This window comes from Toxorhynchites rutilus, chromosome 2, assembly GCF_029784135.1.
Source record: "Toxorhynchites rutilus septentrionalis strain SRP chromosome 2, ASM2978413v1, whole genome shotgun sequence".
Lineage (NCBI taxonomy): Eukaryota > Metazoa > Arthropoda > Insecta > Diptera > Culicidae > Toxorhynchites > Toxorhynchites rutilus.
This window is the reverse complement of record NC_073745.1, coordinates 101,278,848-101,306,122: the sequence shown is the minus strand read 5'-3', so window position 1 is coordinate 101,306,122 and position 27,275 is coordinate 101,278,848. Positions and strand designations below refer to the sequence as shown.

The 27,275-nt window shown below is 37.6% G+C and overlaps 1 protein-coding gene across 7 annotated transcripts in view; it reads left to right on the top strand.

Moving 5' to 3' along the window:
- The first annotated feature begins 3,376 nt into the window (after window positions 1–3,376).
- The window catches only part of LOC129767479 (orexin/Hypocretin receptor type 1-like), a 430,709-nt gene continuing 406,810 nt past the window's right edge, over window positions 3,377–27,275 (top strand). For 3 of the 7 annotated variants that reach the window (XM_055768446.1, XM_055768447.1, XM_055768440.1), the window contains exons 1-2: window positions 3,377–4,131; window positions 21,096–21,774. The gene's annotated coding sequence lies outside the window, so the exon portion shown is untranslated. Of the gene's footprint in view, window positions 4,132–19,902; window positions 20,042–21,095; window positions 21,775–27,275 lie in introns of those variants that run through there. The other 4 variants (XM_055768441.1, XM_055768444.1, XM_055768442.1 and 1 more) reach the window with 4 other exon arrangements.

The following is a 27,275-nucleotide window of genomic DNA, read 5'->3' as shown; positions in this document are numbered from 1 at the left end:
TCATACAATTTTTCCATCAAAAAAAAAAAACAAATACTTTAAAGTTTTTAAAAATATTTTAATTTCCAATTAAATTTTATTTATTTTTTTGATTTTGAGATTCAGTACTACTCTAGTTTGTAATTAATTTTCTTCCCACGTCTGTGTTTTTTTAAAATTTTTAGATTGTGTTTTTCGGTACAAAAATATATATATACTAGTTGACCCGACAAACTTCGTCCCGCCCACAATTTGTTTTGGTTATCAATACCTTCAAACATTCACGTTTTCTTACTAAGCGCAAGTTCATGAGTCCAATCGCAGAACTGTTCATTGATTGATCTTCTAATCGACACCGTTGAATTTACCTTTTATCATTTATTGCACCCTAAAACCTCTACATGCCAAATTTCGTTTCATTTGCTTGATAGATTTTCGAGTAATGCAGAGATTTGTGTTTCATTTGTGTGGCAGCCCCCCCTTAGATTGGGGGGTGGAGTATCTAACCATCATAGAAATATTTATTGCATCCTAAAACCTCCACATGCCAAATTTCGTTTCATTTGCTTCATTAATTTTCGAGTAATGCAGAAATTTGTGTTACATTTGTATGGCAGAATTAGTTTATTTTGAATTTAGAGACCCAGTACTGCTCTAATATTTATTCAAATTTTGTTTTTTATATGTCTAAATTTTGACGGTATATTTAGAGCATTATGCTGCACAAAGATTTTATTCTCGTATCTTAATATATATGAGATTATCTTTACATTGGATTTAGATGGTTTACCAAATTCATAGGAGTTAGCAGTACGATAGACCTCTGTGAGAAAAAATAAAGTCTTTGTGGAAAGATCATTCGGATTAATGAGAAGAACACTTAAAAAAATTCAAATAATTATATTTTTTTATTTCAATTATTTTCTTACAATTGAAAACTACGAATACAATAAAATAATCGATTTCAATAAAATAAAAATAGTTATGCAGACGATGAAGAAAATTATTTTTGTGTCTCGCAATGCTCTTAAAAATCCAAGAAAAAATTACGCCACATGTAGAAAAAAAGACACATACGAACGCATTTAAATAAACAAACTTCAACATGTATACATACGAAAAAAGTCTTGCTAATTTGTTCGATAGAACGAATTATTGCACACAATTTTGTGTTGCATACAACATTCATGGGAACGAATACACCTTCGCATCCGCTCGCAAAACATACCTCTTCTATTTGTTAAATTGCTCCCTTGTTTTATTCTTTCCACTGTCCCAGGCGAAAAAGTTGCTGGATAAATTTGCTGTCTAATGGTATTTATTATAACATAAATCGTAAGAACGATTCTGCGTAATATGCATTTGAAAACTCTTGATAAACGTCAAAGTCAAAACTGTGTATCGTGCGCTCGTTCTGACGAACCGAATCAAATCAGCTTTTCTATTTCTCGGCATTTCAGGCTCCATTGATCGTTTGATCGGATTTGAGCGGCTCATGATGGATTAAAACCATTTTTATCCCACCAAATACCGAGCATTACTTTGGCACCGTGGACCTTCGACTTCGGCGTTGATGTTCCTGGTTGGCCGTGCTTTACATACGATCTTTTGCATTTAAGGTGGTCGTAGAGAATCCGTTTCACTTCCCCGGTAACGATTCGATGCAAAAAAGGCTTCTCTTTGTGCCGTTTCGGATGTATCCTGCGGTTGTTAACTTCCTGCAAATGGTACTGAAAAACTCGAGTAGTAAAAGTCGCAGTAAAAATTGAACTTGTTATGTAAAACTCAAAGACTTGTAAATAATATTTGGTTGACAGATGTCAACATATCACGGTTGTTCACGATTGTCGATTTATTGAGCCATCTTGTGGAAAAGGAAGGAATTACACCCAATATTAATGTAAACATCCGACGTGCGGTTGAATAACGATATGCCTACCAATAAAAAAATTGGGTTAGAAAACAAGTAACAGCTATTCGGATTGAAGGTGGAGTACATTCGTGGCCCCCAACGAGAGTAAAAATGCACTGATTACCCCTGAGGTGTCGACCAATAAGGTAACGATCACCACCGGTGCTCAACTTAACCAGCGATCAATGCATCAAGCTAGTAATTAGATCAACCAGTTCGAGAAATCTTGATTAGCTGTAACCTTAAGCTGACCTGTTATCCGATCTTCAAAAACACTGCTTTTAAAGTTCAATTCCTGTCTTATGTAGTGTTGATGGCGAGGACAGAATGCGATGTTATAGACTAGAGGGGTCTAATCATTGGAACACTTTGGGGGAAAAACGGTGGTATATCGACATAGAACGTGTTAAGTAATCATTGTAGAACGGTTTTCTAGTTTGAAATCGAAATATATGCTGCTAATAATTTATTAATATAAAGTTATTGTATCAGCAGAATAAACATATTTCTACTCGTAAATTGATTAGTTTATGAATAAGTTAATATAGTCTCAAAAGAGTTATTATCATTGTGGTCAATATCAGTGTGAAAAATTGTACATAACATTTTAATGTCGTTTAACAAGAAACATGACGTCGTATATATTCAAATCGTCAAATTATTTTGGTTGGATCGTCCGTCAGACCTCGAAATGGTAACAGAGCACAGATGCAACTACAAAATAAAATGTAGCTTTCATCAACCGGAATCACTTATCACTACACGAGTTCACAATCAAATGATGGTCTGGGTGGATTTGGATTTGGTAACAATTGGGAAAAAGAAGTCTGGCATGTGAATAATATGGAAAAAGTATTATTTACCAATTGCTATTGCAACCAGCATAAAACCACAAAACTATGCACCTCAACTATCCCCTAAAGCGTTTACATACCAAACCGTGAAATTGAATTACCTTCCTTCCTCAACTATGCCACGCAGTCACGAGGACACAAAAAATCACTTGCAATCGAATCATGCTGCTGCTATCAATTACTACTCCCAAGCGAAAACAAATTCTCATTCGAAACTGCACTTCAGTTCGCACTCCAATAGCATTCCATTACCGCAATCTAAATTATCGTCTAGTTTGATCCAGCTTCCATCGTGTGTCCGTTTTAATCCGATAAACCAGTGCATTTGTTGAGTTATGGAAGGTGGGAGGTTCAGAGAGGATCAACAAGTGTTCGTTCCTCTCGGGATGCTCGTTTTACGTTCCACGTGGTCCATTCATTCCATTCCATTCATAACCCGGCACCGGTCGAGCTCCACGAAACCGAGCACTTCCCCAACTGAGCAGCGGAGCGGGGATGGTAAGCATGCGCCCTTGATGCCGGCGACCGGCGGCTCCGGTGGCCGTGGTGTATGCCAAGTGTAGGAAATTCATACACTTTTGGGTTTTGGCGCGCTTCGAGCACGCGAGTCGCCAGTCGTTGCGTATGAAAGTCTCGGGACGGAAGCTTATTCCTGCCAGTCAGTCTTTCGGTCTGGATGCTGTTTCATTCGCGTGGCGTTGAACAATCTCCAGCAAATCGGCAAGAAATCTCCGACGGCTGAGATTCAGTCAGTCTTGGACGTGGCGCGACGCGGCTCAGACGTCGTTTCGTATCGATGGGTGCTAAATAGAGGCGTAGGTTACCGTCGAACCCCTATCTCAGCGAGTGGCGGCCGAGCGACTAATTGGATGATTGGTTGTGCTTTTGTGGTGATTTAAGGTTAATGTCAAGTTATGCGGAAGATGTGTGTGCCGTTGCGACAAGCCGAGATTGCACGATTCTCGAAAGGGAATTAGCCCTAATGTGATTTGTGTATAGGTTTTTCGGGCGTTTTATCAAAGTTACATCGTCCTAAGGGGCGTATGATAAGATGAATTTGTGCAAGTTTTGATATTAGACACAAATAATGAAGTGATCGTGACTTTGAGGTCAATGGCACCGCAAACAGAAAAAAAAATACAAATTATTCGAATTATCAGTATCGTTACATTTCCAGCCAGTTAAGTGGTCTGGAAACATATGAATTTGTTGTCAAAATAGAAACCAAAAATAATGTGAGGTTTAAAAAAATATCGATGGAAACATCCTACGTTGGCCACTTAGTGCACCACAGTGAATGGATGAATGAAAAATTATGTGAGTGATAGCCACCACAGAAGTGAATCTAGATGACATTTTATGAGCTGGCGCTTTGAAAATATCCTGGTAAATAGTAGTTCCCATTTTTATGTTGAATGCAATGGAAAAATAAAATTGGTGAAATCAATCCGTTTTTTGGGCAAATTTAAATTTCTTTGTTCGTTATATATATGCAATTTACAAGATTCATCGCATTCGCTTTTCGTAGTCAGTTCGAATACAAGAAAAATGTGATTTTTTATCCAAACATAGGGCATTCATAATAAGTGCGATAATATGAAGTGATAATCTGATGAATATGAAGATCGTTTCTAAGCATTCTGGAATCGAAACGTGATAAATAATATGTACAAATGCTTCAAGTCTATTTTATGATAATACTAGCTGACGCGGCAAACTTCGTTCCGCCCAAAATTTATTTTTTGTCATCAATACCTTCAAACTTTCACGTTTTCTTACTAGATGCACGATCATGGGTCCAATCGCAGAACTGTTCATTGATTGATCTTCTGATTTACCCTTTAAAATTGTCTTTTACTATAAAATTTCTGGTACTTCTACCAAAACTTGTCATTATAATATCAGATTATTTTAAGACACAATTCTCGTCCAAGATTTTTCCAATGTTTCTCCGTTACATGGAACAAATGTTTGATACAGAAAATATGATAGAATAAAGACAACGCTAAATCGAACAATTCATTCCTCGAGATTTGCTCTTATCCATTCCATTTTTATTTATATAGATAGAAGAAGATATAGGAGTGCGTTCAATAACATTCAAATCCATTTCCACTTTCGAACAAAGATCAATTTCGTTAGCGCAAACATCAAATGATGTAATTGTAGAACATATAAAAATCAAATTACCGAATTTTCCCATTTTCCTTCAGAGTTTTCCAAAAATTTTCAATGGTCGTGTTTGGTTGGAATATGTGTAATATTTTCATGGGACCCCCTCTCCATTCCAGAGGAGGGAGGGGTGTCATACTGTCACATAAACATTTCTAGTACCCAAAACCCTCACATCTCAAATTTGGCTCCAATTTACTTGATTAGTTCTCGAGTTATGGAGAAGTTATAGAAAGAAAACGTTAATTGATCCCTAAAACCCTTATATGCCAACTTTGATTCCATTTAGTTCATTATTTCTCGAGTTATTCAAACCCCCCCCCCCCTTCTTTAAGGGAAGGGGAGGAGTGTCAAACCACCATAGAAACAGTTATTGCTTTCTAAAACCTTCACATGTCAAATTTGGCTCTATTTGCTTGATTAGTTCTTGAGTTGTGCAGAAATATATGCTTCATTTGTATGGCACCCTTAGAGAGGGGGAGGGGTACCAAACCATCATAAGAACCTTCCCGGCCCAAAAAATCTCTACACACAAATTTTCACGTCGATTGGTTTAGTAATTCCCGAGTCCATAAGAATCACAAAGACAGACAGAAATCCATTTACAGCGCGGACTCGATTATATACAGTTTTTGATTTCTTTTCACTGTATATAATCGAATCCTGTATATAATCGAGTCAAAAAAAAATTGTTATTGGGTTTTTTTTGCATGTATTTTTCGTTTTTTTGAATATATAATAGGAATTTGACTTTTGATTCATCTCTTTAAAGCCAGAAAATACCTTTCTCACATGAAAAAAATAAGCTTATCCAGATTCTCTCAGAAGGTGATAGACAATCATATTTGATGAAAAAAATCCTCCTACGCATATGTTCGAATTTCAACAATGACAGAGTTATAGAACTTTTTGTTTTGTTTCGGATTCTGTTGCCCTAAACTGGCTATACATTACAAAGTACGCTACAGAAGATGATTATGTTGCTTTCATTTGAAAGATGAGAAAATTTAGTACAGGATATAGTAGTGGAATATCTAAATTAGTGGATTTTAATAACATTTTGGAAGTTAAAAACTTGAAAGTTACTAATTTTAAATGTGTTATTATCAATTTCATCCTGAAAATTCATATTCAACTAGATTGTTTCTATTAATTAAATTAAAGCTCTACAATTTGTTCTTTGACACCCAACTTTTATATTTTTTTAAATTGGCTGCACTATTCCTAGTGAAAATTTAAGCAAAATCTTCAAAAATAACGATTTTTCCCCCACTGTACATGTAATAGCCACTTAAAATAAACCTTAACGTTGAAAGGTTACATTTCTTCTTGATATAAGTCAAATTCGAAATATAAAAAAAAAATTCCAAACTGTATATAATCGAGTTCAAAATTGTATATAATCGAATCACATATAATCGAGTCCGACCTGTATTTATATACCCAGCCATTCCATGCCAAACCGATATAGTGGTTCTCAGATTTGTTCTTTATCGCAAATTATTAGACCCTTATTTTTTTATTGTATTGTTAGGGTGACCATTTCCATTTTAGGGTGGTCCGAAAAATCCATATTTTCGCATTTTTGCCAAAAATGACTTTTTTCAAAAATTGATAACTTTTGAACTACTGTACCGATTCAGATAATCGATATATCAAATTAAAGCCAATTAGCTGATCTTACTTGGAAAAATACCACAACTGCAGAAAATTTGGATCATGTTTTTTTTTTTTTTTTTTTTTTTTTTAATTCGTTTATTTTTACAGGCTCAGTTACTTAAGTTTAAAGGAGCCGAATTCTTAAATATAATTTTAAAACTATATATATAAACAATTTTCTTACATCTATGGTTAGTAAGGTGGAAAACCGATTACTCGCGGTGTACTCGAGTTTAGGAGGGTGACATATTTTTAGGAGAAGGATGGGATATAAGGAAATTGTAACAATGTTGATGAGCACTCAATTCTTAAATCTATTCGTATATCTATAGTTTATTTACATTTCAACTTATTCTACTATTTATAGCAAGGGGACGAATTACCCGCAAAGGAAGGAAAGGAGGGTATAAGGATGTAGGGACAATCACACACGAAGATCTATAGCTTTAAGGAAAACATATATATGGGACATGTAATCAAGGTCTAACCGAGCCAACACATCTCTCACCGGCACATTGGGCTGTCTTCCTCGGGCCCGAAGGGAGTTTTCTAAATTCGATCTGGCGACCAGATACACCTCGCACGACAAAACAACGTGCTCGATGTCGTGATAACCTTGGCCACAAACGCAGAGATTGCTGCTGGCAAGATTGAAACGGAAGAGTAGTGTATCTAACGAACAGTGATTGGACATGAGTCGGGAGAAGGTGCGAATAAAGTCCCGACTCAAGTCTAGACTTTTGAACCACGGTTTGAGGCTAACCTTAGGGATAAACGAGTGAAACCACCGGCCCAATTCATCTTCATTCCACTTGCGTTGCCAGTTAGCGATGGTATTTTTGCGGACTAAAGAATAAAATTCATTGAAGGCGATTTGACGCTGATAAATATCGCCTTCAATTGCACCTACCTTTGCTAATGAGTCAGCCCTCTCATTACCCGGAATGGAGCAATGTGAAGGGACCCAGATAAAGGTAATGACATAACAGCGTCTGGATAAAGCACTCAAAATTTCTCGTATTCTCTCAAGGAAGTACGGTGAGTGCTTTTCCGGCCTCACTGAACGGATAGCTTCGACAGAGCTAAGACTATCCGTTACAATGTAATAGTGTTCAACAGGTCGTGAGGCGACGCTGTCCAGCGCCCAATGAATTGCTGCCAATTCAGCAATATACACTGAGCAAGGATTCTGAAGACTGTGTGAGGTGCTAAAAAATTCGTTGAACACTCCAAATCCTGTGGACTCGTTTATAGTGGACCCATCAGTAAAGTACATATTATCACAATTGATACCCCCATACTTTTCATCGAAGATCGTTGGAGCGATCCTCGATCGTTGGTAATCTGAATATCCATGGATATCTTGCTTCATGGACAGATCAAAATGCACAGAGGAATTGATGTAGTCAGGGAAACAAACACGGTTGGGAATATACGAAGAAGGATCAACCTGCATGGAGATGAATTCATGATATGAACTCACGAATCCGGAGTGAAAATTTAGCTCGATCAGCTGCTCAAAATTTCCGATCACCAATGGGTTCATGACCTTACACCGGATGAAGATTCGAAGGGATAATAAATTGAAGCGATCTTTTAGTGGGAGTAGGCCTGCCAAAACCTCGAGACTCATGGTATGCGTTGAGGGCATACATCCCAACGCGATACGGAGACAAAGATACTGAATTCGCTCGAGTTTAATGAGGTGTGTTTTGGCAGCTGATTGAAAACAGAAACTGCCATACTCCATCACTGAGAGAATAGTTGTTCGATACAACATAATAAGATCTTCGGGATGGGCTCCCCACCAGGTGCCGGTAATTGTACGGAGAAAGTTTATTCTTTGTTGACATTTTTTACTCAGATACCTAATATGGGCCCCCCAAGTACATTTGGAGTCGAACCAGACCCCAAGATACTTGAATGACATAGAATGAGTGATCGGTTTACCCAAAAGTTGAAGCTTTGGTTTTGCTGGTCTATGCTTCCTAGAAAAAACCACCATCTCTGTTTTCTCCGTGGAGAATTCGATCCCTAGCCCAATGGCCCAGGTTGAAAAATTGTTCAAAGTATCTTGTAAGGGTCCTTGCAGGTCGGATTCGTTTGGTCCTACGACAGACACCACTCCATCATCTGCAAGTTGTCTTAGGCTGCAATTTTGTGTAAGGCAATTGTCGATGTCGCTTACATAGAAGTTGTACAAAAGGGGGCTTAAACATGAGCCCTGGGGGAGGCCCATGTAAGAGACCCGACTTACTGCCGAATCTCCGTGAGAAAAGTTCAAATGTTTCTCACAAAGCAAGTTATATAACATATTATTCAATAGAGGCGGCAGACCCCGAGAGTGTAATTTGTCCGACAAAACCTCTATTGAAACAGAATCAAAGGCCCTCTTTATGTCTAAGAATACTGAAGCCATTTGTTTTTTTTCGGCGTAATCCATTTGAATTTCTGAAGAAAGCAACGCAAGACAATCATTCGTCCCCTTGCCCCTGCGGAACCCATATTGTGTATCTGAGAGTAGGCCATTCGTTTCAACCCATCGATCAAGGCGAAACAAGATCATTTTCTCCAACAATTTCCGTATACAAGACAGCATTGCTATTGGGCGGTACGAATTGAAGTCGGACGCGGGTTTTCCGGGTTTTTGAATAGCTATAACTCGTACTTGTCTCCAATCATCTGGAACAATATTATTCTCCAGAAACCGATTGAATAAATTCAACAAGCGATGTTTCGCTACATCAGGGAGGTTTTTCAGCAAGTTGAACTTAATTCTATCCGATCCCGGAGCAGAATTGTTACATGAGAGCAGAGCAAGAGAGAATTCTACCATCGAAAACTCGGAATCAAGATCGCACCTACCTTGTGGTATATCTCGAACAATTTTTTGCACAGGAGCGGAATCAGGACAAACCTTCCGTGCAAAATTCAAAATCCATCGATGTGAATATTCTTCGCTTTCATTCGTTGAAGAGCGATTTCTCATGTTTCGAGCCACTTTCCATAATTTTTTCATTGACGTTTCTCGTGACAAACCTCCCACGAAATTTCGCCAATAAGCACGTTTTTTCCCTTTGATCAAATTTTTGAACTGATTCTCAAGGGCTAAATACATTTGAAAATTTTCAGGGGTTCCACGTTTCCGAAAAGCTTTAAATGCATTCGATTTTTCTACATAAAGCTTGGAACATTGGCTATCCCACCATAGATTGGGAGGCCTTCGGGAAATGGTGGAACCTGGGATGGGTTTCGTTTGAGCGCGAACCGCGCTGTCATAGATCAAACGAGAAAGGAAGTTATACTCCTCCAATGGAGGTAAACCATCTCTGGAATTGATGGCTAGAGCAATCGCGTCCGCATATTTTTTCCAGTCAATGTGTCTTGTGAGGTCATATGCCATGTTTATAGATTCAGAAGAATTCGACCCAATGGTGATGGAAATTTTGATTGGCAAGTGATCACTACCGTTGGGGTTCTGGATTACATTCCACTTGCAATCTAACGATAGTGAATTCGAGCAAAGCGAGAGGTCAAGAGCACTTGGGTTAGCAGGAGGTTTAGGTACACGTGTTGTTTCCCCAGTGTTCAAAACGGTCATATTGAAGCTGTTACAAAGGTCATATATAAACAATGAACGATTGTCGTCGTACTGTTCCCCCCAGGCAGTTCCGTGAGAGTTGAAGTCTCCCAAGATCAATCGTGGCTCAGGAAGGAGTGAGCACATGTCATCAAGTTGTTTGCGGCTAACCGTAGCTCTCGGAGGCCAATACAAGCTGACAATACAGAGGTCTTTGCCTCTGATGTTTGCATGACAAGCAACAGCTTCGATCCCTCCAATAGGTGGAAGGTCAATTCTAAAAAATGAGTGGCACTTATTGATCCCCAAAAGCACCTCTCCGTATCTATCATCACGGTCCAAGCGTATAATATTAAAATCGTGGAAAGAGATATCATCTCGCGAAGAAAGCCAAGTTTCGGACAGAGCAAAAACATCACAATTGTAGTTATGAATTAAAAATTTGAATGTATCCAATTTAGGGATAAGACTACGACAATTCCACTGTAAAACCGTGATATCTCCGACCTCTCTATTTGAATTAGACATCAAGAGAGATAATCATTGCAAGGAGGGGCCATGTTTGCATCAATTGTTGCAAAATTGTCTTTAATACTGGAAGCATTGAGATGACAAGGGTTCTGATGGAGTCGGAAACATTAAAACACTTGAAGATTTGGTCCAAAAGGTCAGACAACTTTATAAATCCCGATTGGGAAGTTGAACTGGACGGAATAACAGGGACAGTTGGGGTTTTTGATGTCCCCTCGAGTGCTGGGCCATTCGAAGGTGAATTATTCCCACGGAAACCAGGAGGAACCTGATTTTGCTTGTCCGCTGCACTCGATTTTTTAGGCATGCTAACAGGGGGTATCACCGGAGGGGCTTGTCCTTGAACTTTGGGAGTGGTCACATTTTTGCGCCGGGGATTCCCTTGGAAAATGAACGGTGTGCCCCCGTTAGCTGTGTCCGCTTCTATTTCGTCAACGGGCAACGTGGCGAAGACATTTTGTGTGTTGATTGGTTGTTGTTGTTGGGCCAGTGGCGAAGCGCCCTTTAAAATATCCGCAAAAGTGCGTTTCGAGCGTTCCTTCAAAGAGCGCTTCTGTTTCTCCCAGCGACTCTTGTAATTTTCACAAACTGAGAGCTCGTGTGGGGATCCCCCGCAATATGGACATTTATGCTCAGTCGCACTGCAGGATTTCCCCTCATGTTGCTCTCCGCAAGTGGCACAGCGCTCCTTGTTGGCACAATAATCCGAAGTGTGACCAACTGACTTGCATTTGTTGCAAGTCATGGGCTTTGGCACGAAGAGTCGCACAGGTAGTCTCAATTTGTCCACCATAACGTAGTCAGGGAGGGCGGCACCAGCAAAGGTGACTCGAAACGAGTCGGACGGCGTAAATTTCGTTTGGTCCCCATCATGGGAAAGTTTCCCGAGTTGGCGACAGTCCAAGATTTTCACTTCCATTGAGGGGAGCTTCTTGAACTTGCCTTTTCCTTCTGCTTTTATTTGCTCGCTCGTCAGACCCGTTTCAGTTATCACCCCCTCAATTTCTACGTTATGGGAGGGTATAAATGTTCGATATTCGAGAGTGAAATGTTGATCAGCAACAATCTCGTTTGCGTGTTTCCGTTCATTCACGACAACTCGCAATTTGTTCGGTCTAACCCTGCGAATTTCAGATACAGAAATGTATCTGGCCAGATCTTTCATGATCTGAATCACGTTAAGGTTTTTTCTTTTCGGTTTTGGCCGGAGGAAAACAACCCAAGGGCCAGTTCCAGGTGCATCTTCTGGATAAACTCTGACACGTGGAGCGGAGACAACAGAGGGGGAAGACGAGGACGAGGACGAGGACGAGGATGAGGATGAGGACGAGGACGAGGATTGGGTTGGATCGGAAGCATCAGAAGGGGGAAGCGAAATCGATGATGGGAGAGGGGGAGTGGAAGTAACAGTGGGTTGAGAAGGGAGGCTTGCAATTTTCTTAGAGGGGGGCTTGGTAGGATGAGCGGATTCGTCCCCAGAAGAATTATCTTCCTTATGAGGGACTCGTTTATGTTTTTTCCCAGATCTTGTATGAGATTCATTATCGCAGATCTCCATCTCTGGAGATCCTCCACTATTCTCCATTCAAAAAAATGTCTGTCTTATTTCTAAATTATTATTGATTTTAACAATAATCTTAAAAAAAATAGCAAAAAAAAAATTATGATAATAATATCAAACAATGAACAAATGAATTGAATAATAATATTAATAATAAATATGTGTACCTTAATATATAAGTTGTTCCAATAATGCGCTCTACTGCCCTAATCAGGGAGAGACAGAGGCTACGCGCTACGGAGACAACACAATAGCGCAAGAATAGCTTACGCAGCCACGTGATGATGAATCCCGTTTGCGACAGTCACGCGATGGCGATCCCGTTATGCCGAATCAGTTCAACAGCCGCAATCCGGCTCGCTGCAAGAGAGCTGCTTCCTTTGTTCCTTCGTTCCACTTCACAAATGGTCAGGTCGAAAGCGGACAGCAATGACCTTCACTCGTACCAATAGCACAATAGCAAAAGTGGCAACGCACAATACCGACACTGAACTTTACTCGTCAAGAGTTGGATAGCGAATGGATCATGTTTTTGTTATTATTCATTGTATTTTTTTATAGTTTTCATTGTTTCGGGACCAAAGGCGCAATCTTTTTTTATATTTTTTCTGGAAAGCTGAGAATTTTTCACATAACATATGTCGAAACCAGGGAGGCTTTTTTTTGTTTTTGAGTTATGATTTTTCAAAGTTAACCGATGGTCCGAAAAATATTTTTTTTCCCCATTTTCTCCACTACACAGTATTGTTTGAAAAACTATTACACTCTGAATTAAAATGGATTTTGTTTTCGTAATTATTGATTATGTTTGTTTTTTATAGCTTACATCGTTTCGGGACCAAGGGCGCCATATTTATTCACATTTTTTTCCTGAAAGCTGAGGTTTTTCAACATAATATATCCAAATACCAGAGAGGTGTTATTTTTCGTTTTTATGTTATGATTTTTCAAAGATGACATATTTCCAGTTTTCGTTCAATATTACTATGCGACTAGACTGGATGTATGTGACTATAATCCAATTAATTGGCAAGTGTGTTATTTTTTCAAAAAATTCTAGCTAGTAGGCTTTAATTTGATATATCGATCATTGAATTGGTCCTGTAGTTCAAAAGTAATAAATTTTTGAAAAAACTCATTTTTGGGAAAAAAGGAAAAAATGATTTTTTAGACCATCGGTTAACGTTGAAAAATCATAACTCAAAAACGAAAAAAATGCCTCCCTGGTTTCGACATATGTTATGTGAAAAATTCTCAGCTTTCAAAAAAAAAAAAAATATAAAAAAATATAGCACCTTTGGTCCCGAGACCCGAGACCATGAAAACTATAAAAAATAAATACAATCAATAATAACGAAAACATGATTTAAATTTTCTTCTTCTTCTTCTTCAATGGCACTAACGTTCCTAGAGGAACTTCGCCGTCTCAACGTAGTATTACTTGCGTCATTTTTATTAGTACTTAGTTGAGATTTCTATGCCAAATAACACGCCTTGAATGCATTCTAAGTGGCAAGCTCTAGAATACGCGTGATCACAGTGCAAGTCGGAGGAAATTTCTTTGACGAAAAATTCCCCCGACCAGAACGGGAATCGAACCCGAACACCCGGAATGTTAGTTATGACGCTAACCACTCGGCCACGGGAGCACAAATTTAAATTTTCTGCAACTGTAATATTTTTCCAAGGAAAACCAGCTAATTGGCTTTAATTTGATATGCCGAACATCTGAATTGGTCCAGTGGTTCAAATGTTATGAATTGAAGACATTTTAGGCAAAAATGCGAAAAAATGAATTTTTTATATATATATATATATATATATATATATATATATATAGATTTCCATGTGAGCAGCTGTTGTTACAAATCGGAAAAGATTTGTGCATATGGGATGTGCCGGTCCAAGAATATTTAAAAATTCAATTCAATTTCAAAACAATTCAGCTCGGATCTCGAATCATGAAATCAATTCCTGTTAGAATGTCAGAATGATTTTAGAATATGCGAAATTTCAATCGACCGTTTTTAATTACTTTTTAAAATTTATTTGACTTAGGAGACTAACTACTTTCCTCCAGTGGAAATCCTTTTTTGATCCAAGAGCAATTTTTTGAAAAAGTACATTCATATTAGAATGAACTTTTTACAAAAATGTAGCTTGGAAACTATTGATTGTATAAAAAACTGTCTAAGAATTACTTATTTTTACTTAAGTATCTCTTCGGTTAACCGATTCCATCCACCTGTAATTTGACTACGGGAGATGGAATGAAGAGAGAGAAGTAGGAAAGATGGCGATTTTTTTTTGTCTAAGAATTAGTTGTGAGTAACTCATACGGCTGTATAAAAAACACACATAGAAACACATTATTTTTAGGGAAATAATGAAGGTTACAATAAACTCTGGATTACTTAGAAGCATTCTTTTTCTTCTTCTTTTCTTCTTAGAGCGTTCTTTAGAGAGTGAAAACTCATTTCCGAAAACAAATTCTCTGGATGGAGACATTTTATGAAAAAAAATTGTATAAAGTCTATTTTGAATCTGTTTGTGTTTGAATCTCAACTATTTACTAGAAGAATGGGTAATATGATTCTAAAGGTTGTCTAAAATTGTGAAGATCATAATAATAAACACATTTTCGAGATATTTCAAATTTAAATTCAAATTAATTGAAAAAGTTACGAAAATACGCTTTTTTCATGAGTAATTCGTGTTTCTAATAAATTTTCACAACTCTCTTAGAAAAATATAGAATAAAATGATTTAGAAAACTCTTCTCATATTTTCATTTTTTGCTTTTTATGCTCTATATTTTTATATTATATACTTCTTTTCATGAGGATTAGTAAACAGAACTTTGTTTTTCCCTAACATATATGAAGAAGCAAAACTTCTATGCTGTTTCTGGAATCAGAACAAAAGAGTTACAGTTTTGTGTACCTGTATTTTTGTTAAATATTACCTAACGTGAATTTTTAGTATTTTCTACTCTCTCTTTTGTACACAACATGTAACAAATTATCATTTGCATAAAACTGTTAAGATTCATTTGGATTTATTTTTGAAACAGTTTTCATGAGGCATGCTCAGTTCCCTTATTGAAACATTTTATTGATCCCATTAGTGGCCGTTTTGAGTGGCTCTACATTGATAGGAAAGTGTCTGAAATAGTATTCTTGATTTGATTGTTTCGTATATTAATTACTAGTATGTAGTGTCCATTTTGCCCTTTTTCCAATAGTTTATGTATAGTTCCTTCAATTTATTTTTTTCATGAATCAGTCGTAGATAGTTTGAGAAGCAAAGACCGATCTTTAAACTCATGATAGATCAGCGTTTCGGAGTTTCGGAGCATCCAGTGTGAATCTAATTTTTTTAATTTAATCGTTTATTTTTACAAACTCAGTTACATAAGTTTAAAGGAGCCAAACTCCTAACTGTACTCTTACTAGTATATATCAATATTTTTCCTCGATTCTAATGTTAATAATCGTCGTGGAAACCGATAAAATCGTTGAAATCACCCAAGTAGACCGGCATGTGAGCACTCGTTCGATTGGCCAAGAACTGGGTATAGACCATAACACCGTTTGGAACCATTTGCAGAAGATTGGATTCCAAAAAAAGCTGGATGTATGGGTGCCACACGAGTTGGCGCAAAAAAATCTTTTAGACCGAATCAACCGCCTGCAATGCACTGCTGAAAAGGAACGACCTCGACCCATTTTTGAAGAAGATGGTGACTAGTGATGAAAAGTGGATCACGTACGACAACCTAAAGCGAAAAAAGTCGTGGTCGAAGCGCGGTGAGCCGGCCCAAACCATCGCCAAGCCCGAATTGACGGCCAGGAAGGTTTTGCTATGTGTTTGGTGGGATTGGAAGGGAATCATCCACTATGAGTTGCTCAACTATGGCCAGACCCTCAACTTGGTTCTCTACTGTGAGCAGCTTGACCGTTTGAAGCAGGCGATTGACCAGAAGCGGCCAGAAATGATCAATAGGAATGGTGTTGTTTTCCACCAGGACAACGCTCGGCCTCACATATCTTTGATGACCCGCCAGAAGTTACGGGAGCTCGGAGGGGATGTCCTGTTGCACCCATCGTATATCCCGGACCTGGCTCCAAGTGAATATCATCTCTTCCGGTCCATGCAAAACGTTCTTGGTGATACTAAGTTGGCCTCAAAAGAGGATTGCGAAAACTGGCTGTTTGAGTTTTTTGCAAATAAGGAGGGGGGTTTTATAAGGGGGGGATAATGAAGTTGCCTTCTAAATGCCAACATGTTTGCGAATAAAACGGCGCATATTTGACTTAAATTGGATAATTTTAATTATGTTAAATAAAGCGTCAAATTTCGATCAGAAAAACGACATTTCTTTTTCCCCAACCCATGCTCTATTGCTCTATAAAGGCGACAGCGATATCGTATTGCGTCGGTGTGCGAGATCAACAAAAATGTAATGGAAAACCCATTGGCGATCGTATTGTTTATTGCATGTTACTAGTTGCTAGTTGCTTATTACTCCGGTTTGCGAGCCCCTTTAGAAGGCAAATATTTTGGATAATGGGATTATATTGGAAATATAATATATATGTAATGAAGGTCTAGCCTAGCCTAGCCTACACATCTCTCACCGGCACATTGGGCTGCTTTCCTCTGGCCCGAAGACAGTTTTATAAATTCGAACTGGCGACAAGATTCACCTCGCATGACCAAATAATGTGTTCGATGTCGTGGTACCCTTGACATCAAACACAGATATTGTTGTCGGCAAGAATAATAGGAAAGCGTAGCGCATCTAACGAACAGTGATTCGACATGAGCCGAGAGAAAGTGCGAATAAAGTTCCGACTTTTGAACCACGGTTCGAGTGAAGCAACCGACCCAATTTATCTTCGTTCCACTTGCGTTGCCAGATTAGCTTCCTAGAAAAGACGACCATCTCTGTTTTATCCGTGGAGAACTCAACCCCTAGACCAATGGCTCAGGTTGAAAAATTGTTTAAAGTTTCTTGTAAGGGTCCTTGCAGGTCGGATTCGTTTGATCCTACAACAGACACCACTCCATCGTCTGCATGTTGTCTTAGGCAGCAATTTTGCGTAAGGCAATTGCCAATATTGCTTACGTAGAAGTTGTACCAAAGGTTAAGCCCCCTTGGGCCCTATTTTCTAAAAATCTTAACTCAAAAACTATAAGACCTACAAAATGTTGGTTAGACAATTAATTGTAGGAAATTATTAAGGTTTTTCATTGAAATATATCAAACAATTTAAAAAAAGGTAATTGAAAAAAAATATTTTGAAAATTAAAATACATTTTTCTCAAAAACATGTTTTTTTCAAATTCTGAATATATAAATATGAATAGCCCTTACACTTCCCAAAAAGTCACCCATACATCGGAGATGGGCACTTTTACAGGAAAAGAGTTTTTTCAACAACGACTTTTTCATGTTATTTTTGAAAAATTACTATTAATTTTTAACTTGTAACATTTTTATGCATAAATTATCGTGATTTACATGTTCTGCAATTTTTTTCTACTTAGAAACGTGTCAGTAACATGTCAAACGCGTAAATTTACACACAAAATGTTACTTTTTACTTTTTCAGGAGTCTCCATACTAAAATAAATGCAATGAAAACTTTAAAAGATACAAAGTTAATGTCTTAGACAACAGTTCATGTTTTGATAAGATCTAAAACTTTGTCCAGTTCACTATATCGCTATCTTGACTTTAAACTATATTAGGATTAGTAGTAATCTCTTGAAAGTAAACATGAAAAAGTTGTTAATAAAAAAAACTTCTTCCCTGTAAAAGTTCTCATCTTTCAATGTATGGGTGACTTGTTGGAAATCGTAAGGGCTATTCAAACTTTTTTGAGAGTTAAAATAAAATATCATACGTTCTTGTGTAAAATGAATTTCAAATTTTAAAATATTTTTTTCAATGTAATTTTTCATTAGAAAATGTTTGTTTTTTGAGTGATTTTTTTTTCTATATTTGCCTCCTTTGAGTAGAACTTTGTAGGAATTATAATTTTTGAGGCATGAATTTTTGTAAAAAATTTGGCCCTTTTTAAAAAGTAATCTTATTCTTTTTCGAAGATTTCAAGTATGCAAAATTATCTGAATGATGAATGTTTTACACCCACAACGTTTCACTGCTATCTGAGATGGTGCTGCCAACTCCTAAGACGAGTTGGTATGAAATCTGTCTATAGATGAATGTTAGGAAATAAAAAGGTTGAAATCTGTCATCATAACACTGTGTTTCACAGTTGTAAATGTTGATTGAACAGGTAGCTCACTTGGCCACGCATCGCCATGAAACTGTCTTCATGACAAAAACCTCAACATCAATGCAAGTCGCTTCCCGGAAGGAATCGCTTTTCGCATCATGTTTTAATCAACGGAGTAACCGAAAGGAAGTGATAATCGAAATCTTCAGACGCCATACGAACGAAGTTCTTAAATAACTTTGGAAATTCATTACGCAGCTGTCGCAGCAGATTCACGTAAAATTTCTCCGTTTCGCGCTTTATGACCCACTCACTGACCCAGATGCTACGGTTACGGGACCGTTTTTGTTTTTTTAGTCTATCCACAAATATTTTCTTCTTTTAAAATGACAACGGGCTCGAACAAAATAGTATCGGACTCGACAAACAGTTTACTGAGTGATAACCGTGTTTGTCATTCACTCTAAATAGCTGTATTTCACCGAACAGTGTTATGTTAAGCACCTTTGACAAAAACAAATAAGTGTAATTATGGCTGTAAAATATTTTTGTCAAACATGAAATTTGTACTAAATTTTAACCTAATTTTTTTTGGTCAAAAAGTGTGAAACAGTGTACAGCCACCTTGAGCAGCCCAACCACCCCAACTGGTAAGGTTTACTAGGATTTATCTCTCAGCTCCATGCAGTAGTGTTTAAAGCTGACGCTGGTCTCGTGTACAAATAAAAACATAATCGTTTGTCATCATCAACTGTTGAAAATTGATTATTTATAGATCATAATTTGCCAATGCAGGGTCCGAAATATTCGAAGATGAAAAATGAACAACACTTTACGCTATTTTATCTGTGTGAGTAATTTTCGTGTACGATACAAAAAAATCTAGCTCGCCTGTAGTAAACCACGATGAACTCAAAGAGAGAGAAATGAATTCATTTTGAGGGGAGTCACTTCAAAATGGTATGAAGTCCATGTAACGGGGAAGGATGGATTGAGATAGTAGAGTCGTAGAGCGAGATAGCAACTAAACGCTCCAATGACTGTTGAGTCATGTTGACGGAGAAACTGCAGGAAGAAGACAAAACTCATTTCCAATTGAATACGAAGGCGAATTTCTTCATACTGTCCTGATCATCCTCAGTTGAATATGCGAAACTTTGCGAAATTCTTGATGACACCATATCAGAACTTGTACCGAGGAAAAGAAGATGTAGTAATTTCATCTCCAAATGGTCGGGACTCTGCCAAAACGAACCAAGCGCCATTTATCCAAAATCGAGTTACTCACACTATTGGATGCAAAAAATTATAATCTATCGACTGTAAAATGAGCATGTTATTCGGATAATTGACAACAGTTCCAAAAAAAAAAAAAATTCTGTGTAGCAGACTGTAAAAAACGAAATTGCATTCAACCAAAGCGAGCCATATACCCACAATATGGCATCGGACGATAGTGATCATTTCTCCATGAAGGCAGATGCGAATCTTTAAGAGATTTTTCTGTTTCGGACAGCTCCTGGAATCAGATGTCGTCGGGATCTGGTAAGTAAGACAGTCTAAGGGCTGCCATGAAAAGTAGAAAGCTGATCTGCATATGTTTTGTGTTCAACCACAACAAACCAAGTGTAATGCCTCAATCAATCCTCAATCAATATATTTTCATTTATGAAAATATTATTTTATCAAAAACAGCAAAAGTGTATATATATATATATATATATATATATATATATATATAACATTCATGAAATTATTCTAGAGCCGCTACAAAATACTAATGTGTTGTGTAATGATATTATGTTAATAGCTAGCATGTACTTGGTTCGCTCTGGCTGCAAAGAGAACGAAGTTGTGCGTGTCTAGCAACAACATAATTTTGTTTTTTTCATATTTCTGTTACAGCGAAGTTATGTGCTTACAGCCTGAAAAGGGCTATTATGTTTGACATCCTGTTTGTAACACGTGAGCAGTAAAATGATAGATTTGATCCGACACAGTCAATTAGTGGGAGCTCAAACTTCAAAATGAAATATCTCAAAATAATGTTTTTGATGCTTGGTTCGTTTTGGCAGAACCCCGACCAAATATATCATTTGGCTCACCAAAAAAATAATTAAATTAATTAGCAAAGTGTTATTTTTTCTGAATTTATACCGAATAATTTTGGAAATAATGTGGGCTGATTGGTTCCAAGCTCTCCGAGATCCTGCGGAAGGTTATTCTTGATTAGCGTTTCGATTTTGTCATCGTCAATGGCGGCATGACTTTTCTGGGCAAGTCAATTGCAATGAATCGCTTTGTTAGCCTTTTGACATTCTCCGAGTTTTCGAAATGCTCTTCCAGGAGGAGTACAGAAGAGTGTTTCGGTGCAGAGTTAATTCATAGCCCAATTTATCCTATTTTGAAGTTTTTTTTAGGAATTTTTCAAATCCCAAATTTGTAAATATAATGAAATTTGTAACGTGAGATTTGAGAAACGTTCTCAACAATAAACTCCATACTATTCGTACTACATTATTTACGTATGAGTTCCAGGATTTTTCATTACCTGTAGTATTCTAATATACTAATAATATTTTTTTTCGTTTGATTTCAGCACCAAATGCACTTGTGAAAAAGCGTTGTAATAAACTGCTGATCGTTCAAGTGAAAAAAAATACTCCATACTGCGAATAGGTAGTAATTAGTGCAATTTGAAAAAGGTTATAGGAACATTCGTCGCTATAATTAAACGCACACGTAAATTATTGTTCAAATGAGACCCAACTGATTTTCGCATCATTTCCCCGCCTACGGAAAATGCATCAAACCAAACAATCGGTGTAAATTGATGGATTAAAAAAAAATCAGCGGTGAAAAAGGCAACAATCAATTGTACTTCCGTGATCGTAATTGCATATAAACGGATGAATGGTTTCTTTAAAAATGTATATCAATCCGGTGTTGTATGATAATAAATTGTAAGTGTTAATCGGCGCGATAAAACAATTTTACAAGGCTAACAGAAGTGAAATTGTGCAAGCGTGTCAGTGCCATAGTGTGAGTTTACCCACAAAAAAAAGAATAGCATTCTTTGTGAAATATAAAACGACTTTATCTCCAACGAAAACGCAGAGGACAGGAAGTGAGGCAAGCAAAAGGATACAAAGGAAGTGCGCTAGAAGAAAGTTTAAGTCGATTTTCCGAGGCGAACCAACGGAAAGCGTTTTTTCCCCCTTCTGTCGACAGTGCCAACGAAAAGAGGACATCCCATCCACGCAAGAAGTATTTCCCAAGTGAGTTAATTACGATTTCATTCCAAACTTTTTTTTTGTTACACAATGTATTGGAGTTTATTCGGACGGAACAAAAACTGATTGTATCACCTCTTGCAAATGGAAATATTCCCTTTTTTGTTCCATATTCCCAAATCGTTGAGCATAACAACTAAGTGCTTCACAGAAGTTTCTACGTTTCAAATGGGATCTAGCATACAAGAGCTTCGTCTCGAGACCATTGATAAGAGACAGTTTCGATTGCAATTTCGATGCTATTGGACTTGAGATGCATTTGAATGTTCTGTTCTTATTTCAACACAGAGCATATTGCATAAGGGATAATAAGAGATAGAGTAACCGATGAGACCATTGAGCCAATATGGTTTCAAGTTCCTCATCAATTCCCATTTTTACAACTGCATAGTGGATTGCAATATATGGTCTATTTTGTGGGCGCAAAAAAAGTGGTCTAAATTTAATGTTCTTCAGTCGTATTGGGCACTGGAAAAAAATGAATGGAACTAGTTTGCTGTCTTGTATGAATCGGTCGTCCTCACGTTCATTTTTTCTCCGTAAGCTGCGGTGGTCAATTCGATCATCTTTCTCAATCCGAAAGCTGAGCGGGATGGAAGCCACCATAATAGCCACTAGACTAAAATAAATTTTCTCTTTAACTTAACGGGAAATCTATATAAACTGACCCATTTCGACACATTTGATAGAAATCAATAACGCTTTTCAAGGGATTGCAGTGCAGCTACATTGAGTGAGGACCTTCTGGTTTAGAAAATCCAATAAAAATGAGTATTCCTAAAATAGGTTTATTATAGAGGAAACTCTATTAAGCATAACAGTGGACGTTTAGGTTTACATCGTGTTGAAGTCGACATCAGGCGGATGGTGTCCATAATTTTCGATTTATTACGTGTATTGATACAGTCACTTTAACATTATGTTACACCGAAGGCAATTCGATCGTGGTCTACCGCTTTCCTTTAGGGAAGATTCTGCGTATAAGGATACCCCTAAGATTTTCCACATGATTCAAGTCTGGAGAGCGAACCAGTCAGTCCAAAAAATTAAGTTTTTGGTTCTTAATCCATTGCTTAGTTTCCTTGCTGGTATGAACAGTAGCATTATTTTGCTGGAATGTGAATTTTTTGTGGCGATATTCACGCAAAAATGGTAGGAGTGATGATTCCAGAACTATGACAAAGGCAAAAATGCATCTCAAGCTGCCAATAAAATTTGTGCAGTTTATGGACCCGATACAGTTTCCATTTCCACCGCACAACGATGGTTTCAACGTTTTCGTTCTGGTGTAGAGGTCGTCGAAGATGCGCAAACGCTCCGGAAGGCCTGTCGTCGAAAATTGCGACAAAATCGCTGAATTGGCCGAGAAAGACCGGCATAGTAGCAGGGGATAAGTCATCAAACCGTTATTAACCATTTGAAGAAGCTTGGATTCACAAAGAAGCTCGATGTATGGGTGCCACACACGTTGACGCAAAAAAACATCTTTGACCGTATCGACGCATGTGAATCGCTGCTGAATCGCAACAAAATCGACCCGTTTCTGAAGCGGATGGTGACTGGCGATGAAAAGTGGGTCACTTACGACAACGTGAAGCGCAAACGGTCGTGGTCGAAGCCCGCTGAAGCGGCTCATACGGTGGCCAAGCCCTCATTAACGGCCAGGAAGGTTCTGCTGTGTGTTTGGTGGGATTGTCAAGGAATAATCTATTATGAGCTGCTTCCCTATGGCCAAACGCTCAATTCGGACCTGTACTGCCAACAACTGGACCGCTTGAAGGTAGCACTCATGAAGAAGAGGCCATCTTTGATAAACAGAGGCCGCATTGTCTTCCATCAGGACAACGCCAGGCCACACACTTCTTTGGTGACGCGCCAGAAGCTCCGGGAGCTCGGATGGGAGGTTCTTTTGCATCCGCCGTATAGTCCGGACCTTGCACCAAGTGACTACCACCTGTTTTTGTCCATGGCGAACGAGCTAGGTAGTCAGAAGTTAGTCACAAAAGAGGCCTGTGAAAATTGGCTGTACGAGTTTTTTGGCAATAAGGAAGCGAGCTTCTATAACAGGGGTATTATGAAGTTGGTATCTCGTTGGGAACAAGTCATCGAACAAAACGGCGCATATTTGACTTAAAACAGATGATTGTAACTAATTTTATGAACAAATGAAAATTCAAAAAAAATACCGCAGGACTTTTTTGACAGCCTAATGTATGCAATTTATATAAGTCGTACTTGTATGTTTGTGAATATACATCTCAAAATAAAATCATTACATTAAACCTTTTCCAAACAACTTATATAGTAACCAAATCACGCTATAAACATCAACAAATGGTGGGAATCTCTTATCAATCTTTGTTCAAATTTAAAGATATGTTTAACTCCAGTTTTGTTCATAACTTTTATGAATTCAATCAAATCGGACGATAACTCATATAGAAACATTAACATTCTCACCTTTCAAACGTCTCGTAGTAGAAATCTGTCAGTTATGCATACACTCCAGAGATGCCAGGTTTGAAGACATGTCTTCATTTTGAAGACATTTGATTTACTGTGAAGACATTTGATTTTGTGAAGACATTTTGACATGAAATATGTGAAGACAATTCAGTATTTTGTAGAGACTTTATTTCCATGAAATTACTATTGACCGAAAATATCGTCAAAAGAAGTAGGGCTTTTGTATCAGTGTCATTCGCTCGCTTTTCTCTTCAGTGTCACTCGTTTACTTTTGTTTTTAGTAATCAACGGAGACTTCTGTCTCGGTGTCATTCACTTGCTTTTTTCGAACTTTTCCAAGCCGAAAATCCACAAGCATATAGGATGAATTCAACAACAAAGCGATTTTTTTAAATTATGGCGAACTTCCAGCGGTCTGAATACATATTGTCATTCATAGATTGATATAGATCAGGGGTTCTCAAAGCGGTCGATATCGACCCCTTGGGGTCTGCCATACAAATTAAACACAAATTTCTGCATTACTCGGGAATTAATCAAGCAAATGGAACGGAATCTGGCATGTGGAGGTTTTAGGGCGTAATAAATGATTCTATGGTGGTTAGACTCTCCACCCCCTCTCTAAGGGGTGGCTGCCATACAAATGAAACACAAATTTCTGCATTACTCGAGAATTAATCAAGCAAATGAAACCACATTTGGCATGTGTAGGTTTTAGGGTGCAATAAACGTTTTTACGGTGGTTACATACTCCTCCTCCTTCTCTTAGGGGGGCTGCCATACAAATGAAACACAAATTTCTGCATTACACGAGAATTAATCAAGCAAGTGAAACCAAATTGGGCATATTGAGTTTTTAGGGTGCAATAAATGATTCTATGATGGTTAGAACCTCCACCCCCCTCTCTGAGGGGGGGCTGCCATACAAATGAAACACAAATTTCTGCATTACTCGAGAATTAATCAAACAAATGAAACCAAATTTGAAATGTGGAGGTTTTAGGGTGCAATAAATGTTTTTACCATCTCTTAGGTGGGGCTGCCATAAAAATGAAACACAAATTTCTGCATAGCTCGAGAATTAATCAAGCAAATGAAACCAAATTCGACATGTGGAGGTTTTGGTGCTCCCTTGGCCGAGTGGTTAGCGTCATAACTAACATGCCGGGTGTTCGGGTTCGATTCCCGTTCTGGTCGGGGGAATTTTTCGTCAAAGAAATTTCCTCCGACTTGCACTGTGATCACGCGTATTCTAGAGCTTGCCATTCAGAATGCATTCAAGGCGTGTTATTTGGCATAGAAATCTCAACTAAGTACTAATAAAAATGACGCAAGTAATACTACGTTGAGACGGCGAAGTTCCTCTAGGAACGTTAGTGCTATTGAAGAAGAAGAAGAAGGTTTTAGGGGGCAAGAAACATTTCTAAAGTGGTTCAACACTCCTCCAACTTTTCTGAGGGGGGGGGGGGGTCTGCCATAAAAATGAAAAACAAATTTCTGCATAGCTCGAGAACTAATCAAGCAAATGGAACTAAATATGGCATATTGAGGTTTTAGGGTACAATAAATGTTTCTATGGTGGTTAAACACTCCACCCTCCTCTCTGAGGGGGGGCTGCCATACAAATGAAACACAAATTACAGGGGGCTGCATAACTCGAGAACTAATCAAGCACAATTTGGGAAGCAAGGGTTTTTTGGTATGATAAATGTTTCTATGATGGTTTAGGGGTGTCATACCTCCTCTAGAATGGAGAGGGGGTCCCAGAAAAATATTACGCATATTTCAACCAAAATATTCCAACCAAACATGACAATTGAAAATTTTCGGAAAATTCTGAAGGAAAAAGGGAACATTCGGATAATTAAATTCCCATATGTTCTACAATTACATAGTGACAAGTGCTGTTAGTCCATTTGATGTTTGCGCTAGCGAAATTGATCTTTTTTCGAAACTGGAAATGGATTTCAATGTGATGAAACGCACTCCTATATCTTCTTCTATCTATACAAATAAAAGAGTATCGCCGAATGTGTTGACAGGAGGAACTCGAGGAAGAAATTGTCCGATTTAGGGCTGTCTTTATTCTATCATATTTTCTGTATAAAACATTTATTTCATGTAACGGAAAAACATGTTATTTGCAAGTGGTTGAAAACTCTTGAACGAGAATTGTGTCTGAAAATAATCTGATATTATAATGATGATTTTTGTTAAAAATACTAGGAATTTTATAGTAAAAGGTAAATTCAACGAGGTCGATTAGAAGATCAATCAATGATCAGTTCTGCGATTGGACCCATGAACTTGCTCATAGTAAGAAAACGTGAATGTTTGAAGGTATTGATAACAAAAACAAATGTTGGGCGGGACGAAGTTTGCCGGGTCAGCTAGTTCCTTATAAATATACTGGTTTCCATGCCAAAGTTTTCTGTCATGATAGTTCTCCGGTTCAAACTTGTATATATCTTACATTAAGTTAAATTATCTAGACGCATAACTTTTTTTATCTCTACCCTCAATTGTTTCGTGGTTTTCCAAAACAGTGCTAGAAAATTTTATGAAACCGGACTGTCTGACGAATTTATGGAATTACAACGAGATTAAGTTTGAGGAACAACATTGCTTTATTGAGGATAATTTGTATGTAGATGTATCCCAGAGTTATTAATGTAGGAATACGTTTCAGAGTGTAAAATTACTCAGGAGAAAATTTTTGAATCCACAGTCAATATAAAAACACTTTATATACAGTTTGTAGGTCTAGTTCAAAGTAGAATCAACTATAATGATGGGACTATGGTAAATATATCTATAACCGTACTAAATATAATAAAAATTAGGAAAAAATCAACATGTCTTCCACTATTGATATTTTTTCCATATTTGTTGATTAAAGATTCATTCCAAAGCATGGATGATGAATTCAGTGAAAATTTGAATATTGATTTCTCTGCATTGACTGTAGTGATGCTATAGATTTTTCGGAAAAAAAATATAAACGATCAAAAAGTCAGGCG